This window comes from Arachis hypogaea, chromosome 18, assembly GCF_003086295.3.
Source record: "Arachis hypogaea cultivar Tifrunner chromosome 18, arahy.Tifrunner.gnm2.J5K5, whole genome shotgun sequence".
NCBI classification, from domain to species: domain Eukaryota; kingdom Viridiplantae; phylum Streptophyta; class Magnoliopsida; order Fabales; family Fabaceae; genus Arachis; species Arachis hypogaea.
In genome coordinates, this window is record NC_092053.1 from 88,118,096 (window position 1) to 88,128,638 (window position 10,543).

The window sequence follows — 10,543 nt, forward strand, 5'->3', positions numbered from 1 at the left end:
AACTACCTAACTAATTCTCTCTCTCTAATTTTCGAAAATCCCTTTCTCTTTTTCAAAAATTCCTTTTTAATTAATTAATTGTTTTAATTTTAATTTAATTTAATTTCAATTGTAATTTTCGAATTTTAAATTTAAATTTAAAATATTTTTATTTTATTTTGTTAAATTTTCGAACTCTTCTCTCATCTCTAATCTCCATCTATTTATTTATTCACCCATTAACACTTCTATCCTCACCCTTGTGTTTGGATTCTCCATCTTCTATTCATATCTTCTTCTACTCACATAAAGGAATCTCTATACTGTGACATAGAGGATTCCATATTTTCTTTTCTGTTTTCTTCTTTTTCATATGAGCAGGAACAAGGATAAGAACATTCTTGTTGAAGCTGATCCTGAACCTGAAAGGACTCTGAAGAGCAAGCTAAGGGAAGCTAAAGCACAACTCTCTGGAGAAAATCTGACAGAAATTTTCGAAAAAGAAGGAAACATGGACGAAAATAATAACAATGCAAGGAAGATGCTTGGTGACTTCACTGCACAAAATTCCAATTTACATGGAAGAAGCATCTCAATCTCTGCCATTGGAGCAAACAATTTTGAGCTTAAACCTCAATTAGTTTCTCTGATGCAACAGAACTGCAAGTTTCATGGACTTCCATCCGAAGATCCTTTTCAGTTCTTAACTGAATTCTTGCAGATCTGTGATACTGTTAAGACCAATGGGGTTGATCCTGAGGTCTACGGACTTATGCTTTTCCCGTTTGCTGTAAGAGACAGAGCTAGAGTATGGTTGGACTCTCAACCTAAAGATAGCCTGAACTCTTGGGATAAGCTAGTCACGGCTTTCTTAGCCAAGTTCTTTCCTCCTCAAAAGCTTAGTAAGCTTAGAGTGGATGTTCAAACCTTTAAACAAAAGGAAGGTGAATCCCTCTATGAAGCTTGGGAGAGATACAAGGAACTGACCATAAAGTGTCCTTCTGACATGCTTTCAGAATGGACCATTCTGGATATATTCTATGATGGTCTGTCTGAGTTATCAAAGATATCACTGGACCATTCTGTAGGTAGATCCATTCACCTAAAGAAAATTCTTGCAGAAGCTCAAGAACTCATTGACATGGTTGCAAATAACCAGTTCATGTACACTTCTGAAAGGAATCCTGTGAGTAATGGGACGCCTATAAGGAAGGGAGTTCTTGAAATTGATACTCTGAATGCCATATTGGCTCAGAATAAAATATTGACTCAGCAAGTCAATATGATCTCTCAGAGTCTGAATGGATTGAAGGAATCATCCAACAGTACTAAAGAGGCATCTTCTGAAGAAGAAGCTTATGATCCTGAGAACCCTGCAATAGCAGAGGTGAATTACATGGGTAAACCCTATGGAAACACCTATAATCCCTCATGGAGGAATCATCCAAATTTCTCATAGAAGGATCAACAAAAGCCTCAACAAGGCTTTAATAATGGTGGAAGAAGCAGGTTTAGAAATGGCAAGCCTTTCCCATCATCCACTCAGTAAAAGACAGAGATTCCTGAGCAGGATCCATCTAGCTTAGCAAATATAGTCTCTGATCTATCTAAGGCCACTTTAAGTTTCATTAATGAAACAAGGTCCTCCGTTAGAAATCTGGAGGCACAAGTGGGCCAGCTGAGTAAAAGAGTCACTGAAACTCCTCCTAGTACTCTCCCAAGCAATACAGAAGAAAATTCAAAGAGAGAGTGCAAGGCCATTGATCTAACCATCATGGCCGAACCTACAAGGGAGGAGAGGGACGTGAATCCCAGTGAGGAAGACCTCCTGGGACGTCCAGTGATCACCAAGGAGTTTCCCTCTGTGGAACCAAAGGAATCTGAGGCTCATCTGGAGACCATAGAGATTCCATTAAAACCTCCTTATGCCATTCATGAGCTCTGATGAATATTCTTCTTCTGAAGATAATGAAGATGTCACTGAAGAGCAAGTTGCCAAGTACCTTGGTGCAATCATGAAGCTGAATGCCAAATTATTTGGTAATGAACCTCCCTTGCTCATCAATGAACTGAGTGATCTGGATCAACTGACATTACCTCAGAAGAAATAGAATCCTAGAATGTTCTTAATACCTTGTACCATAGGCACTATGACCTTTGAGAAGGCTCTATGTGACTGTGGGTCAGGGATAAACCTCATGCCACTCTCTGTAATGGAGAAACTGGGAATCTTTGAGGTGCAAGCTTCCAGAATCTCATTAGAGATGGCAGACAACTCTAGAAAACAGGCTTATGGACAAGTAGAGAACGTGCTAGTAAAGGTTGAAGGCCTTTATATCCCTGCTGATTTTATAATCCTAGACACTGGGAAGGATGAAGATGAATCCATCATCCTTGGAAGACCCTTCCTAGCTACAGCAAAAGCTGTGATTGATGTGGACATAGGAGAATTGATCTTTCAACTGAATGAGGACAACCTTGTGTTTAAAACTCAAGGATCTCCTTCTGTAACCATGGAGAGGAAGCATGAAAAGCTTCTCTCACTGCAGAGTCAACCAAAGCCCCCACAGTCAAACTCTAAGTTTGGTGTTGGGAGGCCACAACCAAACTCTAAGTTTGGTGTTGAACTCCCATATCCAAACTCTAAGTTTGGTGTTGGCAAGTCTCAACAATGCTCTGAACATCTGTGAGGCTCCATGAGAGCTCACTGTCAAGCTATTGACATTAAAGAAGTGCTTGTTGGGAGGCAACCCAACGTTATTTAATCAATTTTATTTTATTTTCTCTTTATTATTTCATGTTTTATTAGGTTGATGATCATGTGGAGTCACAAAAACTACTAAAAAATCAAAAACAGAATGAAAAACAGCATTGAAAATAGCACACCCTGGAGGAAGAGCTTACTGGCGTTTAAACGCCAGTAAGGAGCATCTGGCTGGCGTTTAATGTCATAACAAAGCATGAAACTGGCGTTAAACGCCAGAAATAAGAAGCAGTCTGGCGTTTAAATGCCAAGATTGCACCCAGAGGAAAGCTGGCGTTAAACACCAGAAACAAGCTCCATTTGGGCGTTTAACGCCAGAAACAAGCATGGAACTGGCGTTTAACGCCAGAAACAAGCATGGAAGTGGCGTTAAACGCCATAATTGCACAGCAAGGGCGTTTTACACGCCTAATTGGAGCAGGGATGTTAAGTCCTTGGCCCCACTGGATCTGTGGATCCCACAGGATCCCCACCTACTTTTTTCTCTCCTCTTCACACCTTTTCATAACTCTCTTCCCCAAATACCCCTCACCAATCAACTCAATCACTCTTCCCTATCACCTCTTCACCACTCACATTCATCCTCTCTTCCCCAAAAACCCCACCTAACTTCAAATTCAAAATAATTTCCCTCCCAAACCCAACCCTAATAGCCGAACCCTAACCCTCCCACCACTCCTATATAAACCCCTCATTCCTTCTTCATTTTCACACAACACAACCCTTTCTTCACCCCTTGGCCGAAAACACCTCTCTCTCCCTCTCCTCCATTTCTCTTCTTCTTCTACTTCTTTCTTTCTTCTTTTGCTCGGGGACGAGCAAACATTTTAAGTTTGGTGTGGTAAAAGTATTGCTTTTTGTTTTTCCATAACCATTTATGGCACCTATGGCCAGAGAAACCTCTAGAAAGAGGAAAGGGAAGGCAATTGCTTCCACCTCTGAGTCATGGAAGATGGAGAGATTCATCTCAAAGGTCCATCAAGACCACTTCTATGAAGTTGTGGCCAAGAAGAAAGTGATCCCTGAGGTTCCTTTCAAGCTCAAGAAGAATGAGTATCCGGAGATCCGACTTGAAATCCAAAGAAGAGGTTGGGAAGTTCTCACCAACCCCATTCAACAAGTCGGGATCATAATGGTTCAAGAGTTCTATGCAAATGCATGGATCACAAGGAACCATGATCAAAGTGTGAACCCAAATCCAAAGCATTGGCTTACTATGGTTTGGGGGAATACTTAGATTTCAGTCCGGAAAATGTAAGGCTGGCGTTCAACTTGCCAATGATGGAAGAGAACGCACGCCGCTACACAAGAAGGGTCAACTTTGATCAAAGGTTGGACCAAGTCCTCATAGACATATGTGAGGAAGGAGCTCAATGGAAAATTGACTCAAGAGGCAAGCCGGTTCAATTAAGAAGGCATGACCTTAAACCAGTGGCTAGGGTATGGCTAGAGTTCATTCAACGCTCAATCCTTCCTACGAATAACCGGTCTAAAGTTACTATAGACTGGGCCATCATGATCCATAGTATCATGATTGAAGAAGAGGTGGAGGTTCATGAGATCATACCTCAAGAACTCTACAAGGTGGCTGACAAGTCCTCCACTTGGGCAAGGTTAGCCTTTCCTCACCTCATTTGCCACCTCTGCAATTTGGCTGGAATTAACATAGAGGGAGATATCATCATTGAAGAGGATAAGCCCATCACTAAGAAAAAGATGGAATAAACAAGAGATCATGGACCTCAACATGAGGAAATTCCTCACCATGAGATCCCTGAGATGCCTCAAGGGATGCACATCCCTCCACAAAACTATTGGGAACAAATCAACACTTCCCTAGGAGAATTAAGTTCCAACATGGGACAACTAAGGGTGGAGCACCAAGAGCACTGATGGTGTGCAGAAATTGGCAAATTAAAAATTGTTAAAACATTTACGTTGTAAGTATAGTTCTTAACTTGCCAGAAATCTGCTCCTCAATTTAGAAAGGTGTCACAGAAAATTGAATTTAAAATACTGGGAGTATGAATCCCAGGTCATCTCCCAACGAGTTGCAGAAAAGTGTGCTATTTTATTAATCAGAGGTTTTCAAAAAAAAGTTTGAATTAGGCAAACAGGAAATTAAATTTGTAAATTTGAATAATGTAAATAAAGGCCTTGACTGGGAATTGATTAGTTGGAATACCTATTATTGTTAGAATGCTCTCAGGATTAATTGACAATTAAAGGTTATCCTGTTTAGTTATCCTTCGCTAGGTGAAGGAAAGTTAAACAAGTTGGATTGCTATGTGCGTTCATAAGTTGCAATCCACTTAATAAAAATGGATTGGTGTTTGTGATTAGGAGACAATCTAACCATAAACCCAATTACAATTTCTCTTTCAAGCCTTCCAACTCAAGGGTTCCTTTCAATCAATTCCCCATCAAGTTAGGGAACTACTCGCTCATTGTGAATGTAAAATTCATAGCATATAAAAAGGAATTAAAAAAAGACATTGTAAATAAAGTTAAAATAATCAATTAAAAATAAAAGTGATCCTTGTATTAAATAATCCTAAGAATATTCCAATGGTAAAATTAAACAAAGCAAGGAACATGGAAGATTAAACCAAGTGAAGAAAACGAACTAGAATGACGAAGTCTCGATGAGGTAATAACTCTTCTCAGTGTTCCAATGCCAAAAAAGTAAGAGAAAACTAAAATCCTAAGAACTATCAATATGTAGAGAGAAGACCTAGAGGAGGAGCAAAAACTAGATCTAAAACTAAAACTGTGTAGAATGAATGTTGTCCTTGGTTTTTGCATGTTCTCTGGCTCTAGTCTGCTGTTCCGGGCCGAAAACTGGGTCAAGATAGGGTCATTCGCATTTCTGCTTTGCCACGCGGACACGTCGTCCATGCGGCCGCGTCACTCGTGCTATTCTGTGCCGCGCGGTTGCGTCATCCATGCGGTCACGTCACTGCGATTTGATCTTCTCCGCGCGGTCGCGTCGCCCATGCAGCCGCGTCGCTTCTCGCTGGTCATCTCCTCAATTTCTTGTGTTCCTTCCATTTTTGCTAGCTTCCTTTCCAATCTCCAATTCATTCTTGCCCTATCAAGCCTGAAACGCTTAATACACAGATCACGGCATCGAATGGAATAAAGGAGAAGTAAAATGTACAATTAAATGTCTCTAGGAAGCAGTTTTCACTCATGTAATAGTTTCAGGAAGGAAATATAATTGCATGCTATTTTAATGAATAAGTGGGTCAGGATCATGATAAAACCACACAATTAAACACAATATAAACCATAAAATAGTGGTTTATCAACCTCCCCACACTTAAATATTAGCATGTCCTCATGCTTAATTGAAGGAGATAAAGTAAACAAGTATGAACATGCAGAAACTCATGCAATGCAATGCAATCCTATATATATATATGAATGCAACTATATGATTCTTGTCCACTTGATCAAAAGTAAATAAGTTCTTCAAAACAATTATAATTCAAATTCCACTAATTCAATTCTTATAAAGTAAGAGCAGATAAAAATGCAAGAGGATAGCTCATGCAAGCAGGGAACATGAAAATTCAAGTATTGAACCCTCACTGATGATGTATGTACGCTCTAATCTCTCTAGTGTATAGGGTAATCACTCTATCCTTCTCTAATCATGTTTTCTAACTTTTGTTCTTCTCCTAACCAATCAACAACAGTTAATATACCAATGCAAACATCATGAGGTCTTTTCAAGGTTGTAATGGGGCCAAGGTAGGTAGGGATACATGTATGGTCAAGTGAGCTTATAAATTGAATCTTTAATTAACCCAAGCATCAACCTAACCTATATAACTTGCGTAATCTTAGAATTCATACCTAGCTACCCAGAATTCCCCTTTTACATTCCATACTCATGTATCAACTTTTTATTTTAATTTTTATCATATGTGCATTGACTTTTGAATTCTTAAATTGGGGTAATTTTGTCCCCTTATTTATTTATTAGATATTTTTGGATTTTTTTTATTTCTTTTACATAGAAACATAAGAATAAATATAGCTTGCCAATGCACATAGATTTTTTTTTTTATTCTTATAGTTTCACATGAGTAGGTATCCAAATTCCCCTTAAATTATCATGACACATTCCCTTAATAACTTTTGTTCCCATAATTTCCCATACTTAACTAGCACACACAATTCTATCTTAAGCTAACCAAAGATTCAATTTGGGATATACAATTGTCTTTCCGCTTAAGGCTAGTAATGTGGTGAAATATAGAACAAATGGGATTTAAAGGCTCAAAGTGGTTAACAAAGGTAATTGAAAAGGGTAGGCTTAATTTGGATAAGTGAGTTTAAACAAATAATGGCCTCAATCATGTGCAAGTATATAAATATAATAAATATTGGACATATAGGATGAAACAAAATACAGAGTACAATCATAGAGAAGTAAACACACAGGAATAAAATAATTATGGTTAAATAATGTAACCATGCATAAAGGCTCAAATCTTCACAGGTTGTGTGTTCTTTAGCTCAAACATCATGTTCCAAATATATAACTTCAAGCAAATTTATCATAAAAATTTTAAAAATTAGTGAAATTTTGTTCCAAAGATAGAGTCTTAGAAGAAACTTATTGTCTTTTCAATCAAGTAGAGCATGCATGCAACTAACCTATTACAATGCAATTTATCCTATTCTATAAAAGAAAGAAAAAACTAACTAAATATCCTAATTTATTGGTGCTAGGGAAGAGAAGTTACCTCCGGAAGTCAGGTACTGACCGACCTCCCCACACTTAAGGCTTTACACCGTCCTCGATGCCAACTGTCAGGAACAGGGGTGGGCTGGTAGCAATATCTCTACAGTCGGGACCATCATGGCTCCTTGTGCTGGTAAAGTAAGTGGAGTCTGGGGTGTCTGAGTCCTTGAATTTTCCCTTGAGTAGCTCTTTGAGGTGTTTAAATCGGCACTCATTACAGTGCTCTCTTAACTTCGCTTTCTGTTCTTGCCGATCCAACCTTTGGATTATTTGCTGGAGCAGCTCATCTGTTGTAGGTGCTAGTGGTGGTGAAGAAGGGATATCTTCAACCGGAGCAGTGGGGAGGCTTGTAGTGGCTGCTAAAAGTCTGAGGTACTTCCCATTGGGGACACACTGATAATCCCATGGGAGCATGGCTTTGGTGTCTCCAGCTCTGTAGGAAACTCCAGCTGCTGAGACAAGATCTGAGACTAAGGCGGGAAAAGGTAAGTTGCCCGCAATTTGTACATGTTCCATAGCATTCTGGATATGTCTTGGTAGATTCAGAGGCTGGCCTGTAAGGATACACCATAGTAGAACGGCCATGTCCGCAGTAAAGGAGGACTCGTGAGTGCTCAGAAAGATGTAATCAGACATGATTTGTGCCCATACGCGAGCCTCCAAGGTAAGTGCTGAAGCCAATATTCCCTTAGGGCGGGTACGATGGTATCCGTAGATCCAACGGTTGCCAGGTAATGCAATAACTCTGAGAACATCTTCCCAATCAAATTGGTACTGTTGGCGCTTGAGTGCAGCTTCTTGAAAGGTGTCCAGTCCTTCTGGAATAAGGGGAAGACTTAGAGCTTGTCGAATGGCCTCTTCTGTAATGGGGACTTGCTTCTGACGTACATAGACAGACTGCAGAGTGGGCAGGTAGATGTTAGAGTAGAACTCGACTACCCAAGAGAGATTGACCTGCCTTGGCTGTCTCCGTAGGAAACCCCATTGTCGTCGTTCAATTTGCGGCTCAACAAAAGTAGCAATGTTGGGCGGGAGGATAAGAAGGTGTTCGTTGTTGTAACTCCTCTCAGCTAGAAGAGGGAATATCTGCTCACAATAGTGATTTGGAAATCGTGCAGTGTCCTTTGCTGGAAAGGCTTTCTCCTTTTCATCAACCTTTATGATCCTCTTAACTCTTTTTGTTGAGGGCTTGACTGCAGTTGAAGAAGGCTCTGCCACTAGTGCTCTTTTAGTTCCTCTTCTTGTTGGAGGTTTGGGAGTAGCTTTCTCTTTTCTTTTCTTGGTGGCCATCCTGAAAAAGGGAAGAGAAGGTAAATTAAATTCAAAGAGATATATAGCAATGAAGAGAACGAAAAAGGGATAGTTGTAAATGCACATTAAAAGGTAAATGATGTCAACACATGCTCATGAGTACATGTGAAAGATCATTAATGGAGAATAGTTAGTGCATATGATGACAAGTGAATGCAAGGTGTTTATTGGCATGCTGGCAAAGGGCATAAGTAGCATAGACCAAGCATTACTTTGTAACAAACCATCACGTTTGTATTGACAATTAAATTCAATTAATATAATAGTAAAGGGGATTTGTGAAAAGCAAGCATTGAATAGTAGAATAACATAGAGAAGTGCATAATGCCATATGGGCTTTTTCACAAACACATAGCATGCAAGGTAAATAAATTATAGAAAGTATTAAAGTGAACATGCAAGCAACCCTTTAAAGAAAATAATATATAATTGTCAAACAATTTGCAACAATCCACAAGCATATAATGAAAAATAATAACTCAAATAAAATTCTAACACCATGTAAAAAGGAAAGAAGTAGGAAGAAAATATGAATAATGAAAAGAAATAGAAAAGAAAAGGAAATAACATATAAAATAAGAAGAAAGATAGAAAAGAAAAGGGTGAAGAAGAAAATAAAACCTTGTTAATAGAGGTGAGGGAGAGAGAGTGAAAGGTGAGATAGAAGGAAGAAGAGAGAAGGAAGAAATAGGGAGGGAAAAGAGAAAAATAGGATTTGGAGAGAAAAAGATATGATATTTGACAAAATTAGAGAAACTGTGGACCGCAAGCGACGCGATCGCATGGGGCATGCGGTCGCGTGACCCAATTTGTGCCAATGGCGCGAGGGTTGCCTTGCACTCGCACAACTCTCTGTTCAAAATCATTAAATGCCAAATTCTAGGTGACGCAATCGCGTGGGGCATGCGATCGCGTGAGTGGGCTTCAGAAGGAAACGACGCGGCCGCGTGGGGCACGCGGTCGCATGAAGGGGATTGCGCGTCCAGCGCCAGTCCAGCACCACTCTAGCACAACTTTCAGCTGTGCACCCGTTTTACGTCGAAAATCAGGGCACGCGGCCGCGTGGGAGGCCATTATGCCCATATGACGCGGACGCGTCGGCGACACAGTCACGTGGGTTGATTTGTGCCACTGGCATGCCTCCAGCCATGCTCCATCATGACTCTCTGTTCGTTTTTATTTTTCTCTCCTCTCCTTGCCACGCGGACGCGTCGCTGATGCGGTCGCGTCGCGTGGCATTTTCTCTTTCTCTTTTTTTTTTATAGAAATAATGCCGATGCAGATGCACGAAGGTACTGATAAAGAGAAGAGTTATTAAATAGGAAAAACTAAAAATAAAGAAAAGAACGATCATACCATGGTGGGTTGTCTCCCACCTAGCACTTTGCTTTAACGTCCGTAAGTTGGACGCTCCACTAGCTCAATCTTCTGCTATGTGGGGATCTTCCAAGAGGAAGATCTCAAGCTCCTTATTTTTCTGTATCTTCTCGCCATGGTATAGCTTCAAACGGTGTCCATTAACGTTGATAAGTTCAGAGTGTGAAGGATGGCTTAGGTGATAAACTCCGTACGGTTCGGCCTTCTCTACTCTGTATGGACCTTCCCATCTGGATCTCAACTTGCCTGGCATGAGCCTCAGACGAGATTTGTAAAGGAGGACTAAATCCCCAGGTTGGAACTCTTTCCTCTTGATGTGCTGATCGTGTGCAGCCTTCATCTTTTCCTTGTATAGT

At 40.1% G+C, this 10,543-nt stretch overlaps 1 non-coding gene across 1 annotated transcript; it reads right to left on the reverse strand.

Annotated features, from left to right (window-relative positions):
* Positions 1–883: 883 nt before the first annotated feature.
* LOC112774674 (small nucleolar RNA R71) lies at positions 884–991 on the reverse strand. Its single transcript, XR_003189146.1, has one exon. It is a non-coding gene; the product is annotated as a small nucleolar RNA R71 (small nucleolar RNA).
* Positions 992–10,543: the final 9,552 nt, after the last annotated feature.